This window comes from Phodopus roborovskii, unplaced genomic scaffold (assembly GCF_943737965.1).
Source record: "Phodopus roborovskii unplaced genomic scaffold, PHOROB, whole genome shotgun sequence".
NCBI lineage: Eukaryota > Metazoa > Chordata > Mammalia > Rodentia > Cricetidae > Phodopus > Phodopus roborovskii.
Window position 1 is genome coordinate 227,687 of NW_026127017.1, and position 11,845 is coordinate 239,531.

Here is an 11,845-nt window from a genome sequence, read left to right on the forward strand (position 1 = left end):
TTTCTGCTGCTATTGTTCTCAGGTCTCATATATTCAAAAAAAAAGTAACAAAATTCCAACTTTTAGTGACAGATGATCAATCAAGCCTCTGTTCTCAAAAATCTGAAAGTGGAGATTTGTCAGCTCACCAGGACATCAGTCTGAGTTCTAGAAAAGAAATGGCAATAAAGAGAAATGCTGAAAGTAAAAAAAAAAAAAAAAAAAGGACAGATAGTCTCTCCACTACTAAGCCATCTCCCAGGCCTTTTCTTGTTTTTTTGTTTTTATTTTTTTTTCTTTATTTTAAGTTTCATATATTTTACTTCTGCTGGAATTGAAGCCTCGTCCTTAAATTTTCACTCTATCTTTCTCTACTTTCCTCTATTAATATCACTATGAGTACAACAGAATGATTGGCTAGGTTATTTGAAAGTTGGCTTGATTCTGTGTAATGCTTTGGTTATGTAGCAGCAATTGTAAAGGCTATAACCCCAGTGAAAAGAGCTTGCCCTTTCTTGACATACTCTGCTTATAAGTTGAAATCCTTGTAAAAGTTCTTCTGCACTGGCAGGTGGTACTGAGATTTCACTGATTTTAATCATGTGCATGGCTAAACCACATGCATAATCTAAAAACTGATAATTCCAAGATCCATGGAGAAAATAATTACAGCTGATGCTTTAACACAGCAGTGTGTGAAAGAGAGAGAACAAGAAGCCTAATGCTAACACCATGTGGATTTGGCTGAGGGGATGGAGTTGTGGGAAGAAGGGAAACTGTGGTCAGAACACTTTGTATGAAATCAAACCTGAAGGATGTAAAGAAAGAAGTGATAAAGCATTCCCAACCATACTCCCTTCCCCCAAAACCAAAATAAAATAAAAACTGTGGGGTTGTGTCACACATCATAAATCCCAGCCCTTGGGAGGCAGAGCCAAACTGTTTTCTGTGTGGTTGAAGCCATTCTGGTCTCAAGAGTGAGTTCCAGGACAGTCTGCAAAGATGCATAGAATCCATTTGGCCAAACAATCAAAATAAACAATAAAATGAAATAAAATAAAAAGAAAAGACAAGGGAGCAGAACTCTCTGACTGTAAGTGATTCGTTTCTTTATATCCAACCGCACTCAGCTAGCAATGGCACTGTGATGACCCAGGTGAGGATATATAGGGTATTGATTTTATGCAAAGTGGGCTCCAGCTGTATGCTTATGAAAAGCCATCATCAATACTTGGTTGACTTTCCAGTGAATACAGCAACTCTCAGTCCTCCCTGAATGGTCCAGGTTCAGCAAAGAGGAATATAATCCCACACTTCCAAAGAAAACCATGTCCTAGTTAGACTATCCATTGATTTACCCTCATGAGAGGAGAAGAGAGGCATTAATTTGTAAAAGGAAGGCAGCAGGAGCCACAAGTATGATGAGGATGTTGATGAATAACAACTCTGGTTCCCTAAAAACAAGTACAATATATACTTAAATGGTTCATTCACATTCCTCAGAGATAATACCTTGCCCACTGAGATGATGTTACTTGGATATCTATCATTCAAGAATGTTTGTCTTCCTGACAGAGAACATTCTTTCTGGAAGATAAACTCTCACAGATGTCTTCTGGCACGTGTTGGAAGGAGGTAAAGGAGCCATGGAGAGTAAGAGGGAACACGGGAGTATAATGCTAAAAATCACAAGGCCAGCACAGTTGTTTGAGAAATTCTAGCAGTGATGGGCCACTTGCCGGCTACCCTGCCTACTTTGGTTTTCATTTCCACAACTTTGCGTTAGTTAACTCAACGAGATACCGAGATGGACGCAATCATATTTTGTACTTTTCAAGGTCCTTTTTGTTCTTTGTGTTTCCTAGTGAGAACGAAAAACCAATTTTCACGTGAAAAATTGTGAGGAGGCACTCATATTGAGAAAGCACATCTTACGTGTAAAGGAAAACACCACCCAGGTTTAGATTCCTATTGTGTGTGAGGGGAAAGAAAAAGAAAATAGGAGAGAAGAAATGGGAGTTTACAGAAAAAGGAAAAGGGACAAAAGGAGAACACACTATGGTCTGTTGGGACAGGCCCCCCCACGTAGGGAGGCAAACAAAAATTGATCTGTTTGGATTGCAAGCCTGCTTTATTACAGAGAGTGTTCTAGGACAGTTTCCAAAGGAAAGAGGTAATGTTGTCTCAAAAATAATCATAGTAAAGATAATGATGATAATAGTAATAATGATTTAAAAGTTAAATGCTCCTATATTGATTTTATGCATGAGTATTCTGTCTGCAGGTATGCCCTTTTACCTAAAGAGGGCACTACATGCTACCAAGAATTTATAGTCTATGATCCTGGGCCCTATTCTTTAATATTTGTGTGTGTGTGTGTGTGTGTTGTGTGTGTGTGCGTGTGTGCGTGTGTGTGTGTGTGTGTGTGTGTGTGAGTGTGTGTGTAAATTGGTAGAAGACTATGCACTTGTATGATACAGCAGAAGACAATGGAATGGGGTGTGTATGCACAATGCTTCCAAACCCTGTGTGCCTGGGGGACCGGCAATATAAGCTCCATGCCAACCGGTTCTCTGATTTTACTTATGAAATAAATAAAGGTGGACAAAGAAAGATTCACTTTGGAATCAGAATCTGTGTTTCTTCACATACTAACCCAAGTTCAAACAAGCACCACAACTTGTTTGTTCTGTGTAAGCATACACTACTAGACTAGTTCAGCTGTCCAGCAATTCAGGAAGTTTCATCTGAACCGCCAGGCCAAGCTCCCTTTGATCTTCTTCATTTATTTTTGATTTTTACCTGTATGAAGGCCAGGTTAATTATTTATCTCTAGTTATTTTTGATTGTTTAGGGAGGTCTGAGGATCTGGATTTACATGAGTGCACAGACAAAAAGACAAAGTGGTACGTAATTAAAAAATTAAATGTCTAGATAGAAAGAATTGAAAGGCAAAATTACTGGTCAGTGGCCATGAAACAGCACTGAAGAAGCTGTGTGAGTTTGAGTTCAACGCAGACTCAGGTCAGTAAACCTGCATAGAGAAGCCTCATCATGAAAGAGCAAAAGAAACTAAGGATAAGAGGAAGTAAAAGAAGAAGGTGATGAGAAAGACAAAACAAAAAGAAGTCAAAGTGGGAGAAGAAGGAGGAAAGGAAGAAGTTGATGTGGTAGAAGAAAGAAAGCAAGGAAGAAAGGAAGAAAGAAGAAAACGCAGTATGGAGCAGGAAATGTCCCCACATGTCTAGAATGTAACCACTCTATTGGCAGGAGGACCTATGAGTTCATGGCCAGCCTGGTCTACAGACTGAGTGCTGGGACAGTCAGAGCTACACAGTAAAATCATAGCTTGAAAAATTGAAAGCTATCTTTTTGCACTAAATCTAACTATAAATCTGAACATTTTCATGCTCAAACTGAGTAGGCACGTTGGCAAGGAGGCAGATGAGATGCACACACACACACACACACACACACACACACACACACACACACACTAAATGATAAATCAAAAACAAACAAATGACAAGAGTTCAGTGTAAATCTAGAGAGTGACAAGGGGACTATCAGGATTTCAATGATTTTAAAATTCACAATGTATCCATGATTACAAGTACAAGAGAATTAGGGCCAAGCTTTGTTAAGCCCTGCAGCAAGAAAGGTCCCCTTTGCTCTTTGACAGAGCTGGACTTTTATGCATGGCTTGCCCTGTCTCTGCTGTATAGTGAGAGCAACAACATTAGTAGAGGTAAACTAATTTGAAGTAGCTCAATGCTTTCATATCTGTTCTCAGAAAAAAGACCTGCTCCATGTAGTGGAGGACAGATGAAGGGACAGAACATGTCTTAAAAAAACAAAAATAACACACTTCCAAAGCTAACCATATCCAAGTTAGACTATCCATTTGATTTATCCTCAGGAAAGCAGAGGCATTAATTTGTAAAATGAAGGCAGCAGGAGCCACATGTATGATGATGATGTTGATGAGCAACATCAACTCTGTTCCCCAAAAAACAAGTACAATATATACTAAAATGGTTCTTTCCCATTCCCCAGAGATAATATCTTACCAACTGAGATGATGTTACTTGGATATCTATCATTCAAGAATGTTTGCCTTCCTAACAGACATCACACTCCCTAGAAGATAAAGACCTACAGATATCTTGTGGCACGTGTTGGAAGGAGGTATAGGAGCCATGGATCTTAAGGGTGGACAAGGGATTTTAATGCTAATATTCACAAGGCCAGCATAGTTGTTTGACAAATTCCAGCAATGATGGAACACATGTCGTCTTTTCTACCTACTTTGGTTTTCATTTCCAGGTCTTTCGGTTAGTTAACTCAACAAGATACTAAGATGCACCCAATCGTGATATACTTTTCAATACCCTTTTTTTTTTTTTTTTTTTTGCTTTGTTTTGTTTTTTGTTGTTGTTTCCTAGTGAGAACTTAAACCATTTTTCACATTAAGAATTGTGAGGAGGTTCTCATATTGAGAAAGCACAGTCTTACATGAAAATGAATTTACCACCCAGGTTTAGATTCCTATTGAGAGTGAGGAGAAAGAAAAAGAAAATAAGAGAGAAGAAATGTGAGTTTATATTCCAAGGAAAAGGGAAAAATGTAGTATAGACTAGGCAATGGTGATATTGTCCTTCAATCCCATCAGCACTAGGGAGGCAAACAAAACTTGATCTGTTTGTATTCCAAGCCTGTTTTATTACAGAGAGTGCTTTAGGACAATCTCCAAAGGAAAGAGGAAATGTTTGTCTCAAAAATAATCAGAGTAATGATAATAATATTAATGGGCCAGCAAAAAAAGCAGGCAGGATAATGGGGAAAAATATTCTACATCCAACTGAGGCAAACCAATTTTGCAGATGCTAGCTACAAAGAACAGCACTACCCCAGCAATGCCCCTGTCTCCATCTTCCCTACTCAGGCAAGCTGATCCTTCTTTGCCTATATCTGCCAATGGTAACAGCTTGTTTAACATCTGACCCTGTGCTGCTGAAAATTCACATGAGCTTCCCAGGTCGGTTATCTTAGTGCTGGAGGCCCAGGACCAGATAAACTGGAAGTCTCCTTTAGCTTCAAGGATTGATAGTAACTTCACTGGGAATGCAAGCCTGGGCCTCAGGAATGTTTAAGATTTCAGCAGCCCTGCTGGTCTTTGGTGATACATCCCTTTAATCCTAGCACTAGGGAGACAGAGGCAGGCAGATCTCTTCGAGTTCAAGGCAAGCCTGGTATACTTCACAAGTGCTGGGACAGGCTCCAAAGCTACAGAGAACCCCTATCTCGAAAAGCAAAAAAAAAAAAAGATTTCCAGCAACCTTGACCCACAGCCCTCATTTAAGTACTCTTGGCACTTTATTTGACATAGACCTACCCAACAGCCCAGTACACCAGGGACATGGGGAGCCTACGGAAGCGGATGGGGGTGGGGGGTGGAGGTGAATACAGGGGTCATTTGTTCCAGCACCCCAGCTGTAACTATGTGAGTTCTGGGCAAATGGGTGCTAATACCCAACAAAGATTTCCTACTTAGAAGCTTGCCCTGCTAGATCACTCACAGGCTCCATTGGAATTTCAGGCAATCCCCACTTCAAATTCAAAAGCAGGCTCTGTATGTCTTCCTTCGAAGATGGAAAACTTCAGGAGTAGCTCAGGTTTTGCCTGTGGGCTAGAACAGTTCAGGAAAGAAAAAAGCTGAGCAAATCTTCCCTACCCAAGCCTACCACCAGGTGCTTATACTCAGCAATCCTAGCTCAAAAGCCCAGCATGGGGCAATGAAGCAATCTACAGGAGGAGGGGGCAGGGGAGGGCCACCCCTACCACTCTTCCTTCTCCAAAAGATTCTTGGTTCCTTGCAGTCTAAGTCTCTTGCTTTTGGAGTTGTGACTTACCCCTCTACCCTAATTATCACATGGATAGCCAAATGAGATCAATCACTTTGCACAGACAGACAGAAGCCCTTCTTTCCTTATTCTTGGTGGAGGTGGAAGCTGTCTGGGCTTCTCACCAAGATTACCCTGGTTGGAGATGGTTCCTTCACTTGAGGAGAGAGTGCTGCCACAGTCTGGACATGTCCACGTCCTCCTCCACAATTTTGAATCTCGTATATGACACTATGTAGAGGTCTTCTCGAATTACATATGGGAGACTCCAAGAAATGTAACAGGTGTAGGTAAAGTGAAAGCAATAGCTTTATCCCTTTGGAATGGGGGTGGGCCTAAGGCTGTGAGCCTTTACTCCCTTTTCCCTCATTGGTACTGTTTAGATGCCCCCATCACATGCAAGCACACTCCGCACCACCACCACCTTCCTACTATTTCTCCTCACAACACCTTCTAGGAACAGGAAATAGTCATTTCAGAGCCTGCTTTGCAGAGGGGAATCCTGCTCTTTAAACACTGGGGTTTTACTTTCAGGTTGATGTTGAAGGAGGCTGAGGCCTGTGAGTATTAGTCTTAGAGACACCTGGGAGCAGGAGCCATAGACATGTTCCCCACAGCTGTTTGGAATTGTGCTCTAACACACAAAGGTCATAAGATAGTCTAATTTTAACTCAAAGTACCAAGTAGCAACTACAGCAGGTCTGGTATGGCTCACAGCAACTTGTCTTTGTGACAGCCTGCTTGCTCTAACCAACGTGGGAGTGTGGGCACCTCTGCCTAGCAACCTTTCCTTCACTTACTCAAACTTCAAGGATGTAATCCAAGCAAAAGAGCTTTGCAATCTTTTTGTCATGAAAACAACAATACAACAACCTAATATATTGAACCTCATTAGGTACCATATTTTATACACACACACACACACAAAAAAGGAAGGAAAGGAAGTAAAACACAGCTTCAACAACCCTGTGGTTAAGAACTCAGAGGAGGAACAGAAAGCTTTTTTGACTTCAAGTTAGGAAAGGCAAACTTTTTTTTTTTTTTTTTAAGACAGCACAAAAGCACTGTCCGTGAAAGCAAAAGCAAAACCCAATCTTCCTTCTTCGCTGGGTTGTGGGCCAGCTCTTTGGGGGTGACATCCACTAGTCCTATAATTCATACAGATTCCAGGAAGGTGAAGGTTTGAGATGTGAAGCACTCAGCTACTCAGACACTGCTGTCCATGCAAACTGCACTCACCTCTGCACTACATCTGGAACAGGTGGTGGATGGGCCACACATTGCTCAGGCCCATGGCATAGGATATGCAGGTAAGCAAGAACTGCTGGGGTTGTCCCACTTTGGTTGCCCCTTCTCCACAACCTTAGGCTGGGCATACTTGGTTGGGCCAAGTCTTCCTGTGTGCTGGTCAGGGCATTCAGGGCTGCCCTTGGGCTGCAGCTCCTCATCTTCTGGCAGGGAGACCACATGCGCCAAGGGTGATTCCATCTTCTGAGACAACACTCAGGGTAGAATGGGCCCACTCCTGTGCTCTCTTCTGGATTCCAGTCCCTTGGGTTTCCTGTTGTTCAGCTTTCTGCACTGTCAGGCCCTGGTGTGAGTCTTCCCTGGTGGGTCGGTGCCTCCCTCGGCTTTAACCTCAGTGGTGGCCAGTTCACAGCCTCCCACTGACCTTTGGCCACATTCTTTTTTCTGTGTCATGACTCTCAAACTCCAGGATTTCTGGGCTCCTCATACTATTAAGGATTACTGAAAAATAGCTCATGAAGATACGATTGCGTCTGCTGGAGGCTGATGGTGAACTGGAAACTGCAGAAAGTCTCTGATCTATGTGCTTTTCAATTTCTATAGCATAAACGCTTCCATGATGGCACATCCTGAGCTACCAATAAGTGCAAAGGGACACTATTATTTTGGGTTCCCTCCCACCTTGCACTTACAGTCACATAGGTAGCCTCAGGAGAACAACTGACAAGGAATCATAAATCATGAGTTTTGAGCATTGTGTCTGATTTAAAATTTACACTTCACTCAGACCTTGGTCATAACTGTATTTAAAAATTATCTCAACAAAGGGGATGAATCTCAGTTCTCTGGGGTGTCCAGATTCCCAGTGCAGGTGACTCAGTCAGGCTTAGCCCCACCTGAGAGTTCTCAGGATGCAATTCTGGCTAATGGATGACTGCCGGTGGGTAGGAACTTCACTGTGCCTATCAGAAACACAATACAGAACATGATAAAGCCGATTCGCCAGAACTCCTGAGGAAGGAGAGAAAGCAGGAATAGCTCTACGCAGGGTTCTATAGTCTTACCCTGCAAACTAAGGTTATACAATTTTGAATCATTTGCTCATCCTGGTGAGTCCACTGTTAATGAATCATAAGAGTTTCTAGTTTCCCTGTATGAGAGAGTCCAAACTCCTTAGCACTGTTGGCAAGACCTTGAGAGTTTTTGTTTGTTTGTTTGTTTTGGGTTGTGTTGCAATTCTTGTCCTTTAAAAAAGAAAGATTTTATTTTATTTCATATTCTACATATACATATGCATATGTACATACATACATACAAATATTTTTATATATAAATGTATATACATAATACATAGTTGGGACTGGGGTTGTGGATGGCTGTGAACCACCATCTGGGTGCTGGAGACTGGACCCATGGTCTCTACAAGAACAGCCAGAGCTTTTAGCTGTTGAGCCATTGCTGCAGCCTCCCCTTTTGAGATGGGGTTTAGCTAGGTTGATTGTTTAGGTCGGGTCTTTAGTCTCCCTGCTTCAGCCTCTCAAGTTGGTAGGTTACAGGTGCATCCCACCCTCCTGATTCATGTTGACATCTAATTACCACTACATTATTTGAGATTTGATTTGAGGGAATTTCAGTGTGCTGATAAGAATGTAAATTCTACAGCTGTTATATGAGTAAGCTTTTAAACATTATAATTGATCTTTTATCATTCTACAGTGATCTTTCTTTCTCTTTTTACAGTAACAAAACAAAGCAAAGGTACGTCCCCATGGAGAAACTGGCATTTGACTGTATGTGGAGAGCTCCTTGGCTGACCAGTTCAGCTTAGTGTCTTCTGACTCTACAATGTGTGAAAGGGAAATGAAATCTGTAGAAGCTATAATTTGAGACCCAACATTTTGTGGGCAAGCAATCTGAAGAGGGTATTCTGTGGAGATGTTGGGAACCCCAGTGATCACATGGCCTCTGGGATGATCATTTGACAGCTCTGAGTGTGATGGATAGGAAGGTAGGTGTAACAAATGCATTTTTAATTTAGGGGGCTCTTCGATCTAAAGTGGGTTTAGCGGGATGTAACCACAATGTGGATGGAAGAGTATCCTAACACAATCCAAGAATGTAGTCCTGTGAGAATTCTGAGTGCTGGGGCTGGAGATAAGGCTCGGTGGTTAAGAGTACTGGCTGCTCTTCCAGAGGACATGGGTTCAATTCCCAGCACCCACAAGGCAGCTCACAACCGTCTGTAATTCCAGCTCCAGGGGAATTGACACCCATGACAAAACAACAACGCACATAAAATTAAAAAAGGAAAAAATGGAAAAGAGAAGAAACATTCTAAAGAAAGAAAAACAATTCTGAGTACCTGTGAGAAAACTTCCAAGAAAATAAAAGTCTCGTGACCTCAGTTTCTCCAAAACACCGAATTGTTCTTGGAGGATTATTCTTCTACACCCCTCCCAGGTGTATCATATAGGAGTGAGTTTTCTTCAGATTATTCATTCCAACTGGCTATTAGTACTTATTTATACACCTCTATAGAAATTCATGGGGTTTTTTTTTCCATGTGCAGCCTGTTATTGTGATTATATTCAGTTTGAACTCATGAGAGCTTTACTCACATGATCTTTCTTAACGCTCAAAGTGGATATTGCCTGATGTTCTTAATAAAGTTGGCTGTTGTGTGAGACTTTATTCCCCCTTTTTAGGCTCCATTCTCCCAGGTTCCACTACCTTTAGATCGGTAAACTGAGGCACATCTGTATTTCATGATAGCATTACTTCACCTGTCTGATTTCCATAAGCACAACTGTTCTGTTGAGGTGACTCCCACTCATACCTAGAGATGTTCAACAGTGCATTTATATTTGTACAAGTTGTTCTGGATGTAAGTATGTCTAAACACACTGCATACTTTCCCCTCTCCTTCAATAGGCTCTGCCCAGGCTCTCAGATTTGATTGCACATGGTATTCACCCAAGAGCACCAGACTCACCCCCAAGATTTTCTGACAAAGGCTCCTTGAATCCAGTAGCATGGACACTGCAAATTTTCAATGCTCTGATGTGTCTAGAATGGCAGAGGTGATGGGCGCAATGAAAAAGAATAGAATAATGATAACATGACAATGTTCCTCTTTTCACCTTTGAGGGTACATGATTTTTGAGACCCTGTCAGTGACTGACCCTAGGAAGGCATGACAAGTGCAGAAAGGCAGTCACTATGCCTAGGTTGAGAGTAGGGGACAGACACTTAAGTGTTCAGGAATAGACTCTGATGTATTATCACAGGGTGTACCCACTGTTCGAGCCTAAAATCCATCTGATGAGAAAACCAGGAGTAAACACTTAGGTAAATAAATGCTGCTTCTCATATATTTAAGGACAGTGATCATTTTAAAATGAAAATAAGAAGGCAGCTATGATAGTGAACAATTTGTCCTGTGAGTTATTGTCCTCTGTTAAAGACTCAACTGTTGGAAAGACATCATCACTATCTACCTTTTTGATATGTATATTATTTTAACTTATGTGTATGTGTTTTGTGTACATGTTCATGCTGGTGAAAACAAGGATAGAAAAGGATACAACAAGGATGTTTTATCATCTGGAACTTGGATTTTCAGACACTGTAGGCTTTCCAACGTGGATTCTGGGAACCTTATTTTGTTTCTCTGCAAATGTAGCAAGTGTTTAGCCAGAGAATTTTCTCTTTACTACCACCACCTGCCACATCAAAGACCTTTCCAGTGCCTACTTTTGTCATTGGGAAAAAGAGAGAAATAAAAGATCTCTCTGGTCGATGTTCCAAGTGATGTCTAAGTGTCTTCAGAGGTGTCTGCACAGATGGATCCAAAGAAGTCCTTCAATTCCATGAGCTCGGCTTGTTAGTACAGGAGGGAACTCTCAGTCTGGATAACCTTGATCCACTTTATTATGATAAAAAAGAAAAGAAAACAGACAAATTGACATAATGGATGAATAACAGCCATTAATATGGAGTGTTTTCAGTTATACACTGCTCTGTGTGACTTATGTACATTTTAGAAAGCATTACTATACAGAGGTGAATGAAGGTGGCTGTGAGTGATGTTTGTAGAAAAGTTACAGTTCCTTGTACCCTTGTGGATCATCTGACCCTGAAACCCCAGGGATGGGAATGTCTGTTCAGATTCCTTGTACAGTTTAGCGTTGCCACAGCCCACTGTGAGGAACCTTTGCATTCCCAACATAACTCTCCCTTCGTGGACACTAAATCCCGGTAGTATTTACAGTGTAGTACAGTGTAGTAATACAAAAATTACACACTCACTGTGGCTTCAATGAGAAGAATTGTAATGTGTTGCCCTAGGTGCTTCAAAAACCTCTGACACTGGATGAAAAGCAATTAGTATCTTGTTTTCTTTTGAGAAAAAAAAAACAAAACCAAAAATAACAACAAAAAACAAACAAACATAAACCGAAGTGCTTGTTTGGCTCCTCAGGGTTATGGTCAAGTTTCTAATGACAGCTTACCTTGAATTCTAGGACTTCCTAGAGTCTAGGTGACAATGATCTTCAGTACTGGCCTTAACCGCTGACGACAAGAAGGCTACAAGTTGTAGTCTTCAGATGGCAAATAATGGAGGGAGTCTTCTAAGGGATGTGGTCCCCTCCCCAAGGTAGTCTTCTTTTTCTAAGCTCCCTAATCCTCTTTACAGATTCAGGAGGTCCCAGACC